General features: G+C 35.6%; 1 long non-coding RNA gene and 1 pseudogene across 1 annotated transcript; both read right to left on the bottom strand.

The window, feature by feature from the left end:
- Positions 1 to 6,297: 6,297 nt before the first annotated feature.
- Positions 6,298 to 8,275, bottom strand: LOC126624226 (uncharacterized). The gene is made up of 3 exons (XR_007624016.1): positions 8,031 to 8,275; positions 7,836 to 7,947; positions 6,298 to 6,495 (listed from the first exon to the last, which is right to left on the bottom strand). It is a non-coding gene; the product is annotated as an uncharacterized LOC126624226 (long non-coding RNA).
- Positions 8,276 to 12,935: 4,660 nt separating this feature from the next.
- Positions 12,936 to 15,732, bottom strand: LOC126624219 (uncharacterized; annotated as a pseudogene).
- Between the last annotated feature and the right edge of the window lie 4,710 nt (positions 15,733 to 20,442).

Here is a 20,442-nt window from a genome sequence, read left to right as displayed (position 1 = left end):
ATAGGTTTAAGTGCAGTCAAGTAGGACTAAAATAAAAGTACAACACTCTCAGGTGAGTCCTACATGTCAAGAGTCTGTCAGAAAGCCGGAATAAGACTTCGAGAGTCACCAACCGCTAACTAGAACCTGGAGGGGCACAAAACAAAATGAGTGGGTCAGTAAAACCAAAGAGTTTGCCAAACAGTTCATTTAAACATTTCTAACCCCTCACCATAAAAACCTGTATACTTTCCCAGAAAATAGTATATAAACATATATATATACGCAACATCAAAACTCAACTCATATCCATCATCACAACATCTCAGAAATGATATGCCATGCCCAAAATATAATCAGAATGCATCAATATCCATTAGGTGAAATAATACATCAACCAGAGACCCTACAATGGTCCTGTACGGCTGATTCTAAAGCTCAACATCTAATCCAACCGGAGTCACCTCGGTGACCTGTACGGTCCAACTCTGCACGTCACTCGGAACTACATATAGTAGTCTGTACGATGACAGGTGTATAAATACGCTCTAGTGCTTCCCTCATCAATCATCACCGCGCATAACTAAGGTCACCCACTAGTCGGAATCATATCTAGTGATCTGTACGACTAGCATGTCGGAACCCTCACATGGTCTGTACGACATCCACCTACTTGGATCCAAGACGAGCGTGCGGTGTGGTGAATAACAATATATGCACTAACACCTAAGTGCAGGTTATGAGCTTTCAATGCAATTCATATAAAATAACTCAGCTGAATAATAATAAAACTCACATGTACGTCCACCACGTCAATTCACATATATAAGCATCAATTATCAAGCTAAATATCTCAACAATTTCATGCATGGCAAATAAATTCATAATTTTCATATAAACGTATTTTCTGGGGAAAAACAGTTGTATATAGGTAATACGAAATCAAAACTGCCCACTCACTGATAAGTCGATGGGTCGTAACCCCCGTGACATCCCTGGATGCACTCGTCCTCGGGATAGGTATCACCTATATGCGAAACAACTATAAAAACGTTAATTTTAAACACATAACCAATAATTCGAAATAACTTCTCATACGATGCTCAATTTGGGTATATGAATATACCACATCGACCTACTCGATGTCACGGACGTCGAGAAATTTTTAGAAAATTTTTTGGAGGTCCCACGCGCCATGACAGGCACGGGGACACGCGCCCCCCACGCGCACCATCTTCAACCTCAGCTCGCCGGACTGGTTTTTCCGGCCAAACTTTGAACTCCTTGTTCTCCTTCGTTTCTCAACCATTTTCTTCGTATTTTATACCAAAATGAAGTCCCAAACATGCAGAATCACGATAGACTAGCTTAAGGCTCTAAAAATCAAGAAATCTCGCCGGAAAATTTCCAAGAAAATCGGCCAAAGTTGAACCACGTGATCCCGACGTCCAAATCCTTCAAACGAAGTACTCCGAGCCTCCTTGGGACCTCACTAAGCTCACTACAAGCTTAGAATTCCCTGAAAATCAACATTTTACGTTTGCATGAACAGTGAGCAAAAATGGAGGTTCGAGTTTCACGTGATTTCGAGGGTTTCACTTCCTAAAACTAGTACCAATCGACTTAAAATGACTCAAGGATGAAGATGCATACCTTGGTTGCCTCGATCCACCGAGATTTGGGAGGTTTTGGGTGAGGTCGTACTATCGAGGGAGAGAGAGAGAGAGTCGGGATGGGGAGAGAGAGAGGCACGGGGAAGAAAGATAACAGGGGTGTATGTGTGGTCCAAGATCCAATCCACACCATCCAAAACCTTTCCTAAATCCCTAACCACACATAACCAATATCAAATTAATAAATCCAACTCACATATATATATTTCTTTTAATCTTGCCTAATATTTGAACCAATAACGTCATACACTCACGTACCTTAATACCCGCTAAGGGTAATCCCGTCATTTCACATTCCTGTCAAATGTACCTCCGGGACGGGCTGTGACATCCAACGTGCGGATCTTATGGATCGAGTTATGTAGAATTGTGAACCCTACCTTTGATCGAGAGTTGACTTTTGGTCAACATGTCTCGAAACGTTCTAAATACTAAAATTAGTACTACGGGAGACGCAGTGAGGCCTAGTGGGCCTACATTGGTTAGAGAGTGACTTGAATATATGGGCTATGGTGATTACCTTAAATTCTTATATTAATATCAATTGTGATTACAACTTGGTTTTATAAATGTGATTTCTATTGAAATGTGATTTTATATATTTAGCCATAGACCTATGCTTATTAAATAGGATTTGGCTTGTACACTAATGATGTTTGTGATATATTGTGTTTAATTATCTTTTTAATAATGTAATTGATAATTATGATGAATGTTATGACAATTATGAGATTTAATTATTGTTTGATAATTATTTGGATATGATTGCCAACTAAATACCTATTTGAACTTGGCATTACTACCTAGCTTGAGATGGAGATGAGTTAGGTACTTTATTAGATTTTTAGTAGAAATAGTAATTAAGGGAATTCCTTGTGTTGTGTTCCATATGACTAGATGCTGGTTGATATGTGGAATCGATAACATGTATGCGTATAATTATGTTTAATGTGTGATGATGAGATTGCACCACCGAGTAGTGGTACATGGATGTGGTCCTGCTTGGTATATCCGCGATGGGGGACCATATGTATTCAGGGGTGATCATGCTTAATATATCCGCGATGGGTGATCACTGCCTGCACCATGATATTATGCCTATGGTTCTGCTTGGTATATCCGCGATGGGGGACCATACGCATTCTAGAGATGATGATGATTGGTTGTACTTGGTACATTTTATAGGCGATCATATTTGGTTTGGTTCCGTTGAATGGTTCGGAACCAGAGGTTGTTGAATTTCGTGGAGCGGCCTAAAGTCCCATTAAATGGAGAAGTAGGCTTGGCCTAACTGTGTCACTCTAGCCTTAGTTTTATATATATTTGTGTCAATGGTTTCGAGAGTCTTGTGAATTGAGTTAGAAAAGATGTTGGACGTCTGAATGACTCCTTCGGGATTTTGTATGATTCGATTATGATTTCATAAGGTATGAATTTAGAAGATATGAGAACGATTGTTATTACTTTGATCAAATTAATTAATTAATGTGGCTAGAAAATGGTTTTGTGTTTCGTCGACTCTTAAATATGATGTGTGTTCTGAATTGCGATATCATGATGAGACATAATGATTTATATGTTGGTGGGAGCGAAATCATGTCTTCATGGGGATTGGTTATGTAGCCTGAGTCCAGGAATTACACGTTGTTAGGTTATAATAAATGATTGAGGAATGCTATGCTTTTCTGCTTGAACTTAGTGGATAAACGTCTGATTTTGTGATAAGGTGAACTACGAAATGATTGAGGAATGATGTGCTTTTCTGCTTGAACTTAGTGGATAAAAGTCTGATTTTGTGATAAGGTGAACTACGAATGGCTTGATCCCTATTAAGGGTACGTAGGCAGTCTATCAAAGAGGTTAGATGCAGCCATAAAGTATACGAAAAATTATTATGCATCTGGATCTTGAAGAATACTTTGTATATATTCAGGAGGCGAGGTATGATAGATATACGGGTATTTGGTGATGTCACGTGTCGATCCTGGACGTATGTCGGGATCGGGGCGTGACATCCTGGGCCCACTCTACTACCGTAGCACAATATTGTCCGCTTTGAGCCCCGACCACGCCCTCACGATTTTGTTTGTGGGAACTCATGAGCAACTTCCCAGTGGGTCACCCATCATGGGAGTGCTCTAGCCACCTTCTCACTTAACTTCAGAGTTTTGACGGAACCCGAAGCCAGTGAGCTCCCAAAAGGCATCGTGCTAGGTAGGGATGAGAATAAACATTTAAAGATCACTCTCCTGGGCGATGTGGGATGTCATAATCCACCCCCTTAGGGGCCCGACGTCCTCGTCAGTACACCTTCCGGCCAGGGATTAGTTTTGATACCAATTTGTCACATCCCAGCCCGGGGCGGACCACTTCCCTAGCCCGCTCCACCACTGTAGCACGATATTGTTCGCTTTGGGCCCCGACCACAGCCTCACGGTTTTGTTTTTAAGAACTCACGAGCAACTTCCCAGTGGGTCACCCATCAAGGGAGTGCTCTGGCCACCTTCTCGCTTAACTTCGGAGTTCCGACGGAACCCGAAGCCAATGAGCTCCCAAAATGCCTCGTGCTAGGTAGGGATGAGAATATATATTTAAGGATCACTCCCCTAGGCGATGTGGGATGTCACATAAAATACATGAAAAATAATTTACCTAAATAATAACAAACCCATATATGCAAAATACATGCAAACTAATTTACCTTATAAATTCATTGTTTAATTTTTAAAAGAAACAATGTTTCTACTAGTTTTTTTTTTCCCAAAAATAAAGTACCTATTATTTAATTTTCATGAAAATTGTGCACCTATTGTGTAATTTATAAAAAAAATTACATATTGTTTATTTTTTTTTTCTATGAAAATAATGTAACTATCGTATGGTTTTTACAAGAAATAATGTATCTACTAGTTTATTTTTACCTTTTAAAAAAAAATAATTCACCAGTTAATGTATCTGCTTTTTCAATAGCATGTATATTGAACTAATTAGATTTGGATTAGGCGATTTCACATAAAAGAAGAAACGAACTTTAAAAAAAAAAAAAAAATTAAAAGCAAGAAAAAAAAAACTTAAACTAATTGAATGTTGTTGACAAACAAAAGAAAATAAATTAAAAGTCTACAAAAACAACCGTAATAGCCATGTTAATGTTGGTGGAATGGTGCTGTAAATAAATTTAAATGTATAGACATCTTTTGTCTTACATTGCATCAAATTCAAAATTTGGGTTTTATTTAAATGTTTTAATATAGGTGGGTTTATGTTTAGAGTTCAATAGCTGTAAGATGCTAAATCTAAAGCATATAGAAAATAAGACATACTTTTTCAATTGAGAACTTCTATTTTTACAAATAATTCCATCTTGTGTAGGTCTGCATAATCCCATTTTTTACCAAATGATATCGAACATTTCCAATATCTCCCATTTTGAGTTCTTACTTTTCTGACCTAGACACTTGATTTGAGTTGAACCCTGGTTGTGTTCCTTTGCAAAGTTAATAAAACGATCTATCACATCTAAATATTCATTAGCAACTCTGTTTGGATTCTATATGCACTGTCTATCCATTTTGTGTGTTAACACATTAAATATGCAAGGATTAGAACAAGTTCAACTATGTCGTGTTACTTTATGCCTATCCCATTTGGGAATGCAAATTTATGCACCATAATTTATGGCTCCACCAAGATTAGATTTCGTTGTGGAAAAATTTTGGCCGCATCTCCGTACAGTTTTCCCAGTACATGGCTTAGATATCAAATACCTAATATGCACTTGAAGACAACAATGAAATGTTACCAAAAATCCCACGATCGAAACCTAATCCGTGGATTGTAAACTATGACACCCAAACTGTAAAAAAATTGGACAATTCAAAAATCAATTGGATTGCAGTAATGGATTCGAATCCATGTGCTAAATCCAGCTAATATCAAACGGGAAACTAAGTTTTCTTGAACAAATGCTTACGAAGTTAAGTACTATAACTTTGTACAACACAAAATAAATTTGTATGTGGTGTACAAAAATATTTGAATTCACAAATGTAGTACTTCTATCAAACTACTACAAAAAATAAAATAAGTTAAATCACAAAAAAAAATCAAGAAATTAATTTCAAATTCGTTATGCACCAATAATCGTATACAAGAAACCTATAGAAAACAAACTTAATTTTGTTATTTTTAGTTCAACATTAAAAGAAAATATATTACGAAATCAAAATTACCGTTATTGCTTTCGAGTGAGTGGATGGACAAATTTCACGTGAAGGCCGAAGAAGTAAGATGAATACGGTGTGGATTATAAGACAAGAGAGAGGGAAAGAGAGAGGGGAAGAGATAGGGAAAGAGAGGCAGCTATCAGATTTTTTAGTTAAACACTTTTGAAATCTACCTTTCGCGATTGGAGAAAATGATTAAAAGACGAAGGTTTTGCGCAACGAAACATTTTGTCACCCAAGCTAAAACTTCGTTGCCCATTTCCAAGCCAAACCCTAGTTGCATTTGGGCTTTAGGCAACGCACAATTCGTAACGTAACGACGCTTTGGACGACGAAATAATGATTGTTGTGTACCACATTCTTTATTTTGTTTTAATTTTATTATTCTTTGTTTTATTATTATAAATCTATAATAGAAATTATGCAAATAAAATAGTTAAAGCATATAAAATATTATATTAATCCGGATACAAATTAGTAAATTTGTGGCTTTCACATATTTAAAGCGTACATACAAACCAAATTAAATACTACTATCTTAATCAAAATAAACAATGACTGTGGTTGTGGTGCCTGGGCAGCTTGATCGGCATAATGCTTCGCTTCTTGTAACGCCTCTTGAAGATGTCATCGTTGTAATTCATCGTGTAAGTATTGATATCATCAATAATAAAGTACGCATGTTATGCACAAAATTATGAAAATGTTAATAACTAAATTACTAATTAATACTTAGTGATGAGTCATTCAACAATAACTTCCTCCCCTCGGGTAGACCTGACATTCGTATCTTGTTTCCTGTGTTTGTGTCATACCCGATATATTAATAGGTTGTGTCGTGTAACACCTGTTAAAATGAACGGGTACTATAACCTGACCCGTTACTCGTTAAAGAAAATATATTTTTAAACCAAATAAATAATCAAATGAAAAACATAATACTAAAGTATATACATACCACATTGTCACATAAATATTGCTTCAAAACATAAAAATACATTTGTCTTTCAAGTATTAAAGGTATACATACCCCAAAATAAGAGCCTAATGAAAAAACATTTTTAATGTGTTTAGTATTTTTAAACTACTTTGATATTTTTATTTTTTAATGTTTGTATAATGTTTTAATCTCACTTTTAAGAGAGTAAAACATTTATGAGTATGACTGTATAAGAGAGAGTAAAAAACTATATGTACTATTAATTTGTAAAATTTATCCCAGTAATGATAATAAAAATATATAAATAAATAAAACTTAATTTCTTTTGAACTTATACAAAATAATAATACATATTTAATAATAATACATACATTACGGCTATTGAATTTTATAGTAAGTTTTTTTAATAGTTTAACTTTAAAATCATCAAAATCTTTTTTCTCTTAACGGGTCGAACGGGTGGCCCACGAGATACCTACGTGTAAACCCATTAATGACCCGTTATTAATGGGTTCTTAACATGTAACCCCTATAATGACCCAATTAGTTATCGTGTTGATCCGAAACCTCTTTTTTGTGCCGTTTTCGTGTTGTGTAAGAAATTGCAAGGTCTATCCTCAGACACTTCTTCCAGGACGACCATTGCAGAAGGCAATGGTTCTGCACTAGCTTGAAGTGCACCTCCCTCTCATAATGTATTTGCCGCATGGTATCACAGTTGAAGTGCATCCAGTGATCATTCATCATATGTCTGATTGTGCGAGACCTTCTATTTTTTTTCCTATGAAAAAAAGAATTTGTTCAAAACCAAACCTAAAATTCCACCGAAAAATTTGTTCATAACCTCCCATAAAAATAAAAATTTCTCATAACCTCTAAACCTTGATATACATAATGTCCACATCCAACCAAGATTTGCAACAACCAATCAAGTATAATAATCAACTTTTAATTTAATTATGCAATTAAACTTTGCAACAAAAAACAACCTTAAAGTTCATACAAATTGAGTATTACCTGTCTGTGATCCTTCTCCCTTACATGTCACAATCGGTGCATCGCCAGATGTGTGCTCATTTGGAGAAACAACAGAAGTTGTGGAATCCGATGTAATTACCAAACATGGCATCTACAAAATTATAACCACAATTATCATAATTAAACAAAAAAAATCAGTTCCACTTGGGAGAAAGATAGAATTACTGTGGATACCTTCGATCGTCGACACTAAGAGTGGGAAAAAGAAAAGAATGAAGATTTGGTAGTTGGGATAGAAGGATTTTTTGGAGTTCGGGGGTCAAAGAAACATTGGGATTTGGGAAGAAGATGAGGAAGAGAGGAAATGAGGAGAGAAGTGGACTTGGGATTTAAACACAAACCCGTGAACCCTTGTGTGGCAAAGCTCTTCGTCTCCTCAAGTGCCTTATTCATCGCGCAATAAATTTCTGCCATTATTGTTCCACCTAAATTTCTGGGGCTTTGCAAGGTGAATCTGGAAAGGCATTTGTCATCCTGTTTTTTCTAGGCGACGAATGTAAAACCATTTTATGCATGACAATGAATTATGCCGAGAATAATTGAGGGAATAGTTGACTTGGCAATCAAGCTAATGAAATCTCTAGAACTCTCGGTGCCATAAGGAAATAAACATATTGGAGTCCTAAATAAATGCAATCAATTAAAGGCCTTTATTAAGTAAATACAAGGAATAAGAGTCATGATGGGACTATAATTGATAAGATATGATTTGGGTTGATATCCTTTCTGATAATAGGGAGGAATTGATTGAAACCCTAGCTATATAACCTAGGAGCAGTCCCTGCTTCCATACTGATAGAAACTCACGAAAACTATAAGCCTATTTCAATAGTAGAGTTCATTGAGAGGTACTGGAAGTAGAAGACTACTTCTACTTTGTTCGCAAGGATCAATGGTTTCACCTTCATAACCATGTCTTCCAAATTCTACAGATAAGTTCAATATAATTAGTCGATCTCTATTTCATATTGATTGGACTTATTCGTGATCCTAATGTCATGTTGCTATGATTTCAGAATATGTCTTACATGTGGTATCAGAGCTATACAACAAGCTTATGGTTCGATTCACAGGTAATTTGATTAACTGTAGATGATTGACACAAGTGAAGCATAATTTGTGTTCATCGTTTGGTTGACTATTTTGACTAATTGATCCTGTGAGACTTCATAAAGATGCCTCCGCAGTTTTGTATCACTGTTTTATGCAATTTTTTTTTTTTTTATCACGTTTACCTGGCCATCAAGATAAACTGAAATTGGTATACAACTCTAACAAGGCTTGTTGTTTGCAACTTTATGGACTCCTATTTAATTCATAAATATATATATATATATATATATATATGCAAGGTCGCTATTGTTTTCGGTGAACGATGACCTAATCTTATCTTGGGTAAGTTTTGGTTCTTGGTTATTTCTCTATGAAGTGATAGTCGCTTCTATTATTGCAATGAATATTACTTTTAGTATTCTTTGAAATCGATTGTCCATTTCAATTATGACATAGAAAAGAATAAACATTACTTAAGTGTTTTTATGTGACTGATGTAATTTTGATATGAAAATCATTCATATCAATAATTTCTGTTTGATAAGACTTCCCTAACTTCAATAACATATAAAATTTTGTCATGTCATAATACTAAATGGATTTTAGACGCTGGTATTTTTTCACGTTTTTTGGACCATAAATGGATTTATGGTAAATTTTTAAGTGTGATACCATATTGCTGGAATTCTGCAGACTTCCGTAGAATAGTCGCTTGTTATATTATTTTGACATATCTATGTAACTCATAAATTCATGAAATTTTAGTATGATATACATTGAGATATTTATTTCAAATCTAGAAATTTTGACAAGCATTGGTTTGAAAATGAATTATTGGTGAATTTGTAATCTTAGGACTGTCCTGCAGAATTTATGCGGTTTCTGCAGCAAATTCCATTTCGATTTTATTTTGAGCCCACTTTTAAAATCGAAAAAATCATGGAATTTTAAGTAACAGTAAATTTACATGTCGACTTTATTTCTGCAAATTTTCATACACATTGGAGGAAGATTGAAGTTTTGGTGAATTATTTAGTCTCGGGTATGTTTTGCAGAATTTCTGTTGTTTCAGCAGCACAACTTATTTCGAATTTGTTTTTAGTACACTTGTAAAATCTTAAAAATTATGAAATTTTGGGAAATAACAGATTTTTATGTTTACTTTATGCCTGAAAAGTCTGAAAATATTGAACATTTTCTGCTGTTTCTGCAGCAACTCTCTTTTCGAATTCATTTTTGGCTCACTTATAAAATTTTGAAAAATCATGAATTTTTGCGAAATAGTAGTCATATATGTCTAGTTTATACTTGAAAATTTTCATGACAATCTAAAGAGAATTGAGTTTGTTAGTGAATTTGCAAACTAAAGTAGTGCTGCTGAATTTTGGTACTTCAAAACTAGTTTTGTTATGTGATATTGTTTCACTGATTTGTGCACATCTATTGGTACCGATTATTATACAAGGTTATGGTTCCAATATGTCCTTATTATATGCAAATTCTCAATATTAATGAATTTTATATAGACAACACTGATTAAATTTTGATTTAAACATGTATTGGTTTGTTTTGCTTAAACCAATGTTTTGTTTGGTCATCAATTCTGATTATGATGATTGTCTTTTGAGAGAAAATTGGAAAGTGGCATCAGTTTACTAATTGATCATTTTGCTCCTTATTGAATAACTGAATAACCATGTTTCCTCTTTCGAGAACTCTATTGTTCAATGTCAATAACGACATACTTTTGTGTTTGATTGAATCTTTTGAGAATCATTGAATATCCAACAAAACGGTTATTTAATACTGTTCTAAAGGATTATTTTAAACAATCAGAATTCTAATTTATATGGTGAATACTTTTGTCCCAATGGAAATTTCAGGAAATCACTCACCAATTATAAATTAGTATTATAGCAAATCATAAAGTACTTCTAACATATTTTCATCTGGCCAAAGCTGTTGAAGCTATATGTATTTTATGTATTTTGTGTATTTTATGTTTTGGCTAGCTATGCAGGTATTTTCTTTGCATGATTAGTTTCTGCCCAAAGGTGTAACAATCAGGCAATTTGGAGTTGGTTCGATCCTCCACAACTCGACTACTTCCATGATGAATCTTGCAGAATCGAGAGTGAGTAGGTAAATTTGCCAATCTTTTGCCTTAATTTTCTGTGAGTTCTAATTGGATTAAAATTATTGTTGAAAAAATTGATGTTGTTGAGATATCTATGTGTTTACTTTAATCAACTTTGTTTTAGAATTAAAACATAAATTTTGAGTTTGGATTCTCTTATTAGGTTTCATTTAAATTTATGATCTAATATTTAACACATATGTGGGTCTTCTCTCATACACTAAAATAAATTTTGTAGCCATTGGTTTATCTAATCACTTGTTACTTTTAGATCGATTAATAATGTTGAGATATTGTTCATTATATGAGCCTAATTTTGATACATATAGATTGGTTTATTATGTCCAAACCAACTATTTTGTGACTCAACAAATTTATTTAAGAATTTTAATGTTTTTGGCATATTAGAGGTTATTTATCTAATGAAATGAACCTTTAATTTATTTAAGAATTTTTTTGTGTGTTTTGAGCATATTAAAGATTGTAAATTGGTTTTATTTAAATTATGATTAAATATGAAATTTTGGTAGAGCTTGGGAAATACTGCTGCAATTTTGCATACCTTGCAACGTGTCCTATTTGATTACCATTTTGATAGATTTTCTAACTCCAAACTTTGTAAAAATTTGTCATCTTATATTATATAATGGATTGTGTACACTATCCTTATTGATTCAACTAGCCTATATTTTGTTATATGAAAACCACTTTCTCTAGTGTTTAATCTTGCAATTTTGAGTGTTTGCCCAAGTGGGAGAAATAATGTATTATGGGCTTCGCACTCATCAATTTTGCATGCTTTTAATGATCATAGTTTTGGTAGATAAAACGTACATTATCATACTTGTTTATATTTTATTTGTTACATATGCAACTAATCTTGTAGGAAATTCAAGAAGGGTTAATGAGTATATTCTGCTCAAAAGTGTTTTACTTATTAATTCTTATATGTTGTTCAAGAAATTGGACTTGTGATTTATATGTTACTGATGAATAATTAATCTGCTCAAAAGTGTTTTTTTATTCAGTACAAATGTAAATCAATGTATAGTGAAACATGAAATTGACAAGATTGCATACACTTCATCTGCTCATAAGTGTTGAAACTATATACGTTTGCCCTTGTATTTTGTGTTTTAGCTATGCAAACCTAATATAATTAGTTTATGTCCAAAGATGATTATGGAATTATATGCTTTTGATGCAATAAGAAAACATTTGGTTAAAGTTTTCTATTTCTGTCAATTGTTAGATGAACAAAACTGACCAAATAATTTTCTATAGTTTTTCAATCACGAGAATCATTTCCCTACAAATATCTAAAATAAAGATGTTGAGCTCACAAATTTTATGTTCTAGATCCCATGACTAATGTTTTGCTAATGGGAGTATTTGAAAGGTATCTGTTTCGTTTTGTAGACATTTATAAAGTTTTCTTTCTTTTACTCTTTTAATTAGTGGGAGCAATAATAATTTTGTCTCTTTCACTACTAAATTAAACAGTTTGCGTGACTACGGACATTTTGTCGCGCAAAGAATTATGTGGTTGCACATAAACTCTGGCGACCAAAAAATCATCGCGCATATTTTGTCGCGTAAAGCTCGTGAAAAAAGACATTGCAGGACAAACATCTTCAAATTTGTCGCGCGTCTTAACAACTACGCGACGCTTTACTAGTCGTCGCACAAATGTTATACGGACAAAGGTTGTTGTCGTACGATATAAACGAGTACAAGTGCGTTTGTGGGTAATTTGTCTCAAAACTTGTTGTGTGATGAAATCTATAGTAGTCACGTGGTAATGCACGACGAAGAGTAAGACGCGCTTAATTTTGTGCGACGACATTTTGTCGTCGCACACGTGTAATTTTTAATAAAAAAAACAGATTTCATAAAATGTACGTACAAATGTAAAGTTAAAAAAAAAACAGGGAACAAAACTATGAAAATAAAGAGGCAAAATCTATAGGCATGTCATTCAAAGGTGCTTGGTAATCTTGCTGCTGGTTGGGGATGGGGTCGGAGGTCGACGGGCTTGATTGTTGTACTTGCTCGGAGTGGAAGGGATGTGAGGGCGATGGTGTAGAAAAGCCGGGGAGATGTATTCAAGAGGAACTGAGGGCTTGTACAAGCATTGATATTTGAGACTTGTATGATGACAACTCACTCCTCAGCCCAGCGACTTCCTACGTCAAAGCCGTAACCTTGGTCTTTGACTGCGAGGATGACGAGGCTCCAATCTCCCGACGCCTGGCATTTCCCATCCCCCGACAATATGTCCCTAACCTCTGACCGAAATTCTGGTCCAACGTTTCAGTGACGATGTGAAACCCTGCATCCTCAGGGGATCCACAGACTCGATCGGCGTGTCCGGGGGAAGGTGGGAGGCGGACTCCTGAAGCACCACCTGTCTCCTTTCCACCATAGTTGCCTCTGAAAAAAAACATGGATTATTAATAAAAAACAATTTGAAAGAATTAGTATAAATGTTTAATGCATAAGAAATTACTTACATGAAGGGACTAGGTCAACTCATTCCCAGGCTGAACATAAACGTCAGCAAATATGTCAATCTCCGGAAATTTTGAACCCTCCTAAAATCGAAAAAGATAAGGAAAATGTTAGTACGAAAAAAAAATTATTAGCGACATTTTAAAATTGGAAATGAAAGTTGTAATATATACCTTCCGTTGCGACTCCATCCTATAGGAGAAAGGCCTCGAACCCGAATGGTGGAGAATAGTTTTATTCTCTCGATTGATCTTGTTCGCTTTCGCCTTCTTCTGTTATACAAAAAAATAAACGTATTTGTTGTAATAGTTAAAGAAAATTAAAAAAATTAATAATAAACATTATTAAAAAATAAAAAAAGTAAAATGACAGAAGTTGTCATTAAAAACGTACCACATATGTCGAGTCACTAAAATGACCGCAAAGCCAAACCCAACTATCTTGTCGGTCCTCCAACTCCTTCGGACATCCCTCCTCAAGAACGACCTGCGGATCATCAAACTCCTGGAAGCATTGGTGTAGGTTACTCTTCCACTGCTTGTAGTGTTCAGAGAAGAACCGATTGACATACGCAAACTTGTCCTCGTCCATGTGCTCCAAATTGTAGTACTGCAATATAACAAATATTTTGAAAGCTTTAGTAATAAAAGATAGTAATACATATAAATATATAAATTTTACATGAAAAGCATTGAAAAGGCGATGCTACTTACTGACAATTGATTGCGCACCGTAATCTTCGTCTCCTCCGACATCACCTTCCAAGACTTCCATAGCATAGGGGAAAAGGTCCGCACGACATGCCCAATGTTGTGGGCCAATGCACTATGCTGCTCCGCAGTTGGTGCTGCCCGATGTCCATCATATTTGATTGGGATACGACCGTTGCTCACCCAGGTGACCTTCCCTATCTTCAATTGCCGATAAGGTCCCCGAGTGTTTTTCTTCGCTGCAAAGAGATGAAAAAAAAAATCATTAACCCATAACTAATAACAAATCCTACTAAAATTTCGGCATAACCTCCCCTATAATTAAAACATTTCCCAAAACCTTGAAAATAACATAAACAATATACATATCCAACACAATGATCACAACAATTTAATAATGCAACCAAGTGTGGACGTCTCCCAGTATTACAAAATGGAGATGGAAAGTTCCTATCATGCATAACTAATCATACAAGAAACTGGCTTTAGCTGAACAAGAAGCAGAAACGAGTTTAAAATCGCATGATTCCTGCCCATGAATAGAACTTTCTTTCCTTATCAACAACAAGCATGTCAAAAAAGAAATTAAATTCCAATATAGTGAGTTTACATACACAATTACATATTAACTCCACCCTGAAACTCCAACAATTTCACCAAAACACAATGAATCATATGTCGAAAAAACCAATTCTTTTCCAATTAAAACATTTCCCAAAACCATGAAAATAACATAAACAGTATACATATCCAACACAATGATCACAACAGCTTAATAAAAGGTTTGTAACGATGAAAACTTTTTAATCCTTACATGACATAACAAATTGAACCTAAAATAAAAAAAACTTAGTAAACAAGGGAATGAAGGAGTAAATTAGGATTGTATACCTAGCCGTGTACCAGAGGCATCGGTTGTGGATCCCGATGGTGACATTTGGTCCAGAGTGCGGGGGCGTCGGTGAGTTCGTTTAGCACTAATAGGTAACGCCACCGAAGAAGTCGACGATGCCTAAGCCTGTGGGACTGGAGGACCATCTGAGTGAACCGGATTGACCAGCCTATGGTCCATCTCTACCGAAGCAATGGCGGCAATAGTAGGTATAGTCGTCGGACTAGGTGTAGCCATCGGACTAGGTGTAGAAGTCATCGGCCTCCGAGTTCTAGTCAAGTGAGACATCTACAAAATTGGCAATCAATTAGTTTAGTACACAAAGATTTTGATTCTGTTTTCACATGCTTACAACTTCAATGGCTACAAAAGGATTGCTAATTGTTGATTTGATTTCAAATGAACTTGTTAATTGAAATAAACATATGGGAATTCCAGTCCATTGGCTAGTCAAAAGCATTTTCTGAATGCATATGGGCAAATTCAATGATTTTGAAGATGTAGAAATATGAAAATAATTGAAACATTCCCATCATAACAAAGTTCATGTGCTCTGCGATTTGCAGCAAAAGAAGTTTGCTAATACGTCTCATTCAAATCTAATATATATATATATATATATATATATATATATATATATATATATATAATCCAAACGATAATGGAGGAATTCAAATTACTGTGCAAAAACGAAAGATTAATATCAAAACGTAAATGTAACTTCAAAATTGGGAGGCCAAATTCAACAAGCAACACAATTGAGTCTATCATATTAATAAGGCAACAACAAAGGGTAATACCCCATTATATATCAACAAATCGTGGCAGTCAACAATGCAAATCTTTAATTTAAGAACCCTGTACTTAAATTAGAAAACCCCTAATTCGAACCCTGTACTTGAAATTAAAAAACCCCTAATTTAAGAACCCTAATCTAACCCCTAGTGAAGCACCCTAAATCTAACCCCCAATTTTAGAAAACCTAATCTAACCTCACTGCCCAGAATCGTTCCCCTAAGTTAAGACCTAAATCTAACCCCAATTAATAACCCTAAAAAGTCTAATTTAAGAACCTAAATGTAACCTCCAATTTACGAACCCTAAATCTAACCCCACCGCCCCCAATTTGAAAAAATAAAAACCCTAATTCTAACCCCTAATCAATAAACAAAATTGAAACTAAAAACTAAAAAGGAAATTACCTATTGGAGAAAAAGAGGCGATGGACTGAGAGAGGGATGGAGAGACGAGGTGAGTGAAGGAAAGACAGAGGAAGATAGAGAGGAAGGAAATAGAGGGTATCGCGCGGGGAAAAAAGGAAGACGAGGGAAATAAGGGAGGAACGAGACACACGGGGGTTAATAATATAGGATATTACGCGACGGAGTATTCGTCTCACAAGGCTAACCAATTGTAGCGCAAAGTTTTTAAACTTTCTGCGAAAAAAAACGCTTTATTTGAATTTTTAGACACTTGCGCGACGAATAAATATAATTCGTCGCTCAAATATACTTTGAGCGACGAAACATATTTATATGTCGCACAAGTTTTTTAAAATTTCCACGAAAAAAAGCACTTTAATTGAATTTTCAGACACTTGGGCGACGAATACATATATTTCGTTGCGCAAAGTATATTTGTGCGACCAAAAATATTTTATTCGTTACGCAATTGTGTTTTAAATTGGTTTTTATTTTTTATGTTTTTATTTTGTTTACAATTTATTATAAAATACAAACAAAACAACTTTATTTACAAAGTAATTCACATATAAAATGGGAATCATTCATACCATTTTTTCCATCACTCTATATAATACATTAAACATTTCATGTGTTTTACAAATAAATTAGCTTAATCTTCATCTGAACTATAATAACTTTCACTTTCGTCGCTATCATCATTTTTAGTATTCTATTCCTTATTCCTTATCACCGATAGGTACGTCAACATCGTCGTTCGTGCGCACTGGACCATTGTATTGTGGAATATTACTGAGGTCAATCGTGATGGACTGAATCGGTATTTCGATTGAAAATACTCCATCTATCTGAAATGGTTCTTGGAGAAGATTAGTATCTCGGAGTGTTTCCGCACCACTTTCCATGAAAGATTCAAGACGTTAGTCAGCAACATGGTTGATGTCGTCATTGGTACGGTCTTGTTCTGGTATAGCATACATGTTCCTATAATCCATCTTCTGAACAACTTTCCAACCCCTCCCGGATTTAGGGTCATCTAGATACACAATTTGTTTTGTCATGGTTGCTAATATGTAAGGGTCGTCATCGTACCAAGTTTTTGTAGTGTTCACTAATAGTAATCCATGATTTGTCCATGCCTATTTAGGTGTGTATCAAACCATCGACACTTAAATAGGATCACTTGGCACTGGTCTTTATAAAGCAATTGCACGACACTTGTTAGTTTGCCATAGAATTCAATGTCTATACTTTCGCCTCCTCCGGGGACATGAACACGGCTGTTTTGTGTACACAACTTGTCATCTCGTGCACCCGCTAAGAACTTGACGCCGTTGACATGGTAGCCCGAGTACAATTCAACGTGAATTGGTCCGAAAGCTAAGTTATATAACTCTTCACTGTACGAGGGGGAGTTCGATGCTTTCAGTTGATTCACCTAATATTAGACAAACATTTAAATTTTTTAGTTTGAGCAACTAAATTGGTACAATATATATGTCCAATACAAAACACTTCAAACTTACATATTCGAGAAACCACTGCGGAAACAATTCACGGTGTTTCTTGGCATACAAATGTGAAGGATGTGCCTGCTTCATCATATTTTCATGCTCGTCTAGGTGTGACAGTGTCTCGTCACAATTGTTGAGTACAAACCAATATGCTACATCTATGTCCTTCTTGGAAAACGACTCGCCACAAATAGGATCTCCGAATGGTCGAGCGACTTGGGCAAAAACTGAAAGTTTCTCCTTTCTCACAACCCCGTCATTATTGCGAGGAGGATGATTGAAAGTTGTCTCAACATCTTTTAAATACATTCCACAAAATGTAAGTGCCTCATATGACACCCAAGCTTGTATAATGGATCCTTCGGGCTTCGCTTTGTTTCGTACATTTTTCTTTAAGTCTCCGAGAAGCCTGGCAAAAGAAAATGATACGATACACATATTACTAATTGTAATATATTTAATATAAATTAATAAAAAAGACGAGGAATATATACCTTTCTATTGGATACATCCATCGAAAGTTGACTGGTCGAGCAAGTAATGCCTCATTTGGTAAGTGAACCATCATGTGTATCATACTTGTGAAAAAGGCTGGAGGAAATATCATCTCAAACTTGCATAGAACTTGCACAATGTCATGGTGCAATTGATTAACGTTCGTTCTTCGTAACGTTCTTGACGTCAATTGCGAAAAAAAACTAGACAACAACATAATTGGTTTCACTACATCGGGTGGCAAGAGATGTCGAATGCCCACAGGAAGTAGGCGTTGCAGAACCACATGGCAGTCATGACTCTTTAAGCCAGCTAATTTACCCCCGTCAACGTTTACGCAACGCGCGATATTTAAAGCATCCATAAACCCTGTCGTATTCCCATTCGTTCCAAATCAATACGAGCTTTGATCGTGTCCTTTATCTTGCCTTCAATATTTAGAATTATGCTAACCAATGTGTCAAATACATTTTTCTCAACATGCATAACATCGAGGTTATGTCTCAATTTTAGTTTAGACCAATACAGGAGCTCAAAAAACATAGACTTGTGCGTCTAGTTCATATGTTTAGCAGGTCTTATCTTAGTGACATTGGTCCCGAAAGGAGCAAAATCCAAACTGTTAAGCTGTTCCAAAATCTGAGCATCGGACCATTCTTTGGGTCTGAGGCGATGCTCTTTCTTCCCCTCAAACTCTTTATCCTTCTCTTGCCACTCGTGGTCCCAAGGCAACCATCTTCGATGACCAAGGTAACAAACTTTTCCAGCGTGCCAACTAGATGTTACGTCTTCCTTGCATACAGAGCATGCCATATAACCTCTAGTACTCCACCCGGAAACCATTGTATATGCAGGGAAATCGTTCACAGTCCACATCACTGCAGCCCGCAAAGTGAACATCTTGCCAGTAAATTTATCGTATGTGCGCACACCGTGTGTCCATAAATCTTTTAGCTCATCTACTAACGGCCGTAAGTATACATCGATTGACCTACCAGGATCCTCAGTTATCAATAGAGTCATCATCATGTATTTTTTTTTCATACATTTCCATGGTGGCAAATTATACGGAAATACAAATATCGGCCAAGTACTTTGGTGTCGGTTTAAAAGCCCAAACGATTAAATCCATCAGTGGCAAGTCCCAATCTAACGTTACGAGAATCAGCAACAAACTCGGGGAACGTTTGATCGAACTTTTTCCATGCCTCCCTATCTGCAGGATGTCTCATCACATCGTCGTCTACTCATTTTTCCTTATGCCATCTCATGTCAGTGGCAGTATGTGACGATATATACAATCGCTGCAACCTAGGTTTCAGGGGTAGATAACGCATGACTTTTTATGGGATCTTAGTGGTTCTATTATGAGATGTCATTTTGAACCTCGACTCATTGCATATAGGGCATTTATCCAACGTTTTATACTCTTTGTAGAATAAAATACAATTGTTTTTGCAAGCATGAATTTTTTCATAACCCAATCCAAGACCTTTCAACACCTTTTGCACGTCTCTATGGTCTTTCGGCAAACAATTATCCTTCAGAAGCATTCTCTTGAAAACCCCCAAAAAGTAATCGAAACACCGGTTCGACATACGATGCTTTATTTTTCCATGCATTAGTTCCACAATGGTCGTGAGAACGGAAAAGCTTTCGCACCCCGAGTATAACTCTTGGTTGGCATTTTTTAATAGTTTTTCATATTGTTTGAACTCTGCACTATCCATTGGTGTAAGCACGTCATCTTCCCCTTCATGATTGGTGTTTGTCGATGCAAATGGAAAAGCGTCATTTATAATATCCATGACTTGTTCATTAGGATCGACAATAGGTTCAACATTATCCACTCTTATGGCATTTGAAGACGAAGCATTGTCTAATTGTTCCCCATGATGGTTCCAAGTATTATATGTCTCAATCATTCCATTCCTTACTCAATGAAATCGAACATTTTTCGATTGTCTCCCTTAACGTGTTGTTACACCTCCTACGAGGACACTGGATTCTAGTTGCACCTGGGTTGTGTGTACTTGCAAAGTCAATAAAATCCTCGATTCCATCCAAGTATT

Source organism: Malus sylvestris, chromosome 5, assembly GCF_916048215.2.
Source record: "Malus sylvestris chromosome 5, drMalSylv7.2, whole genome shotgun sequence".
NCBI lineage: Eukaryota > Viridiplantae > Streptophyta > Magnoliopsida > Rosales > Rosaceae > Malus > Malus sylvestris.
This window is presented reverse-complemented; position numbering and strand designations above follow the sequence as displayed.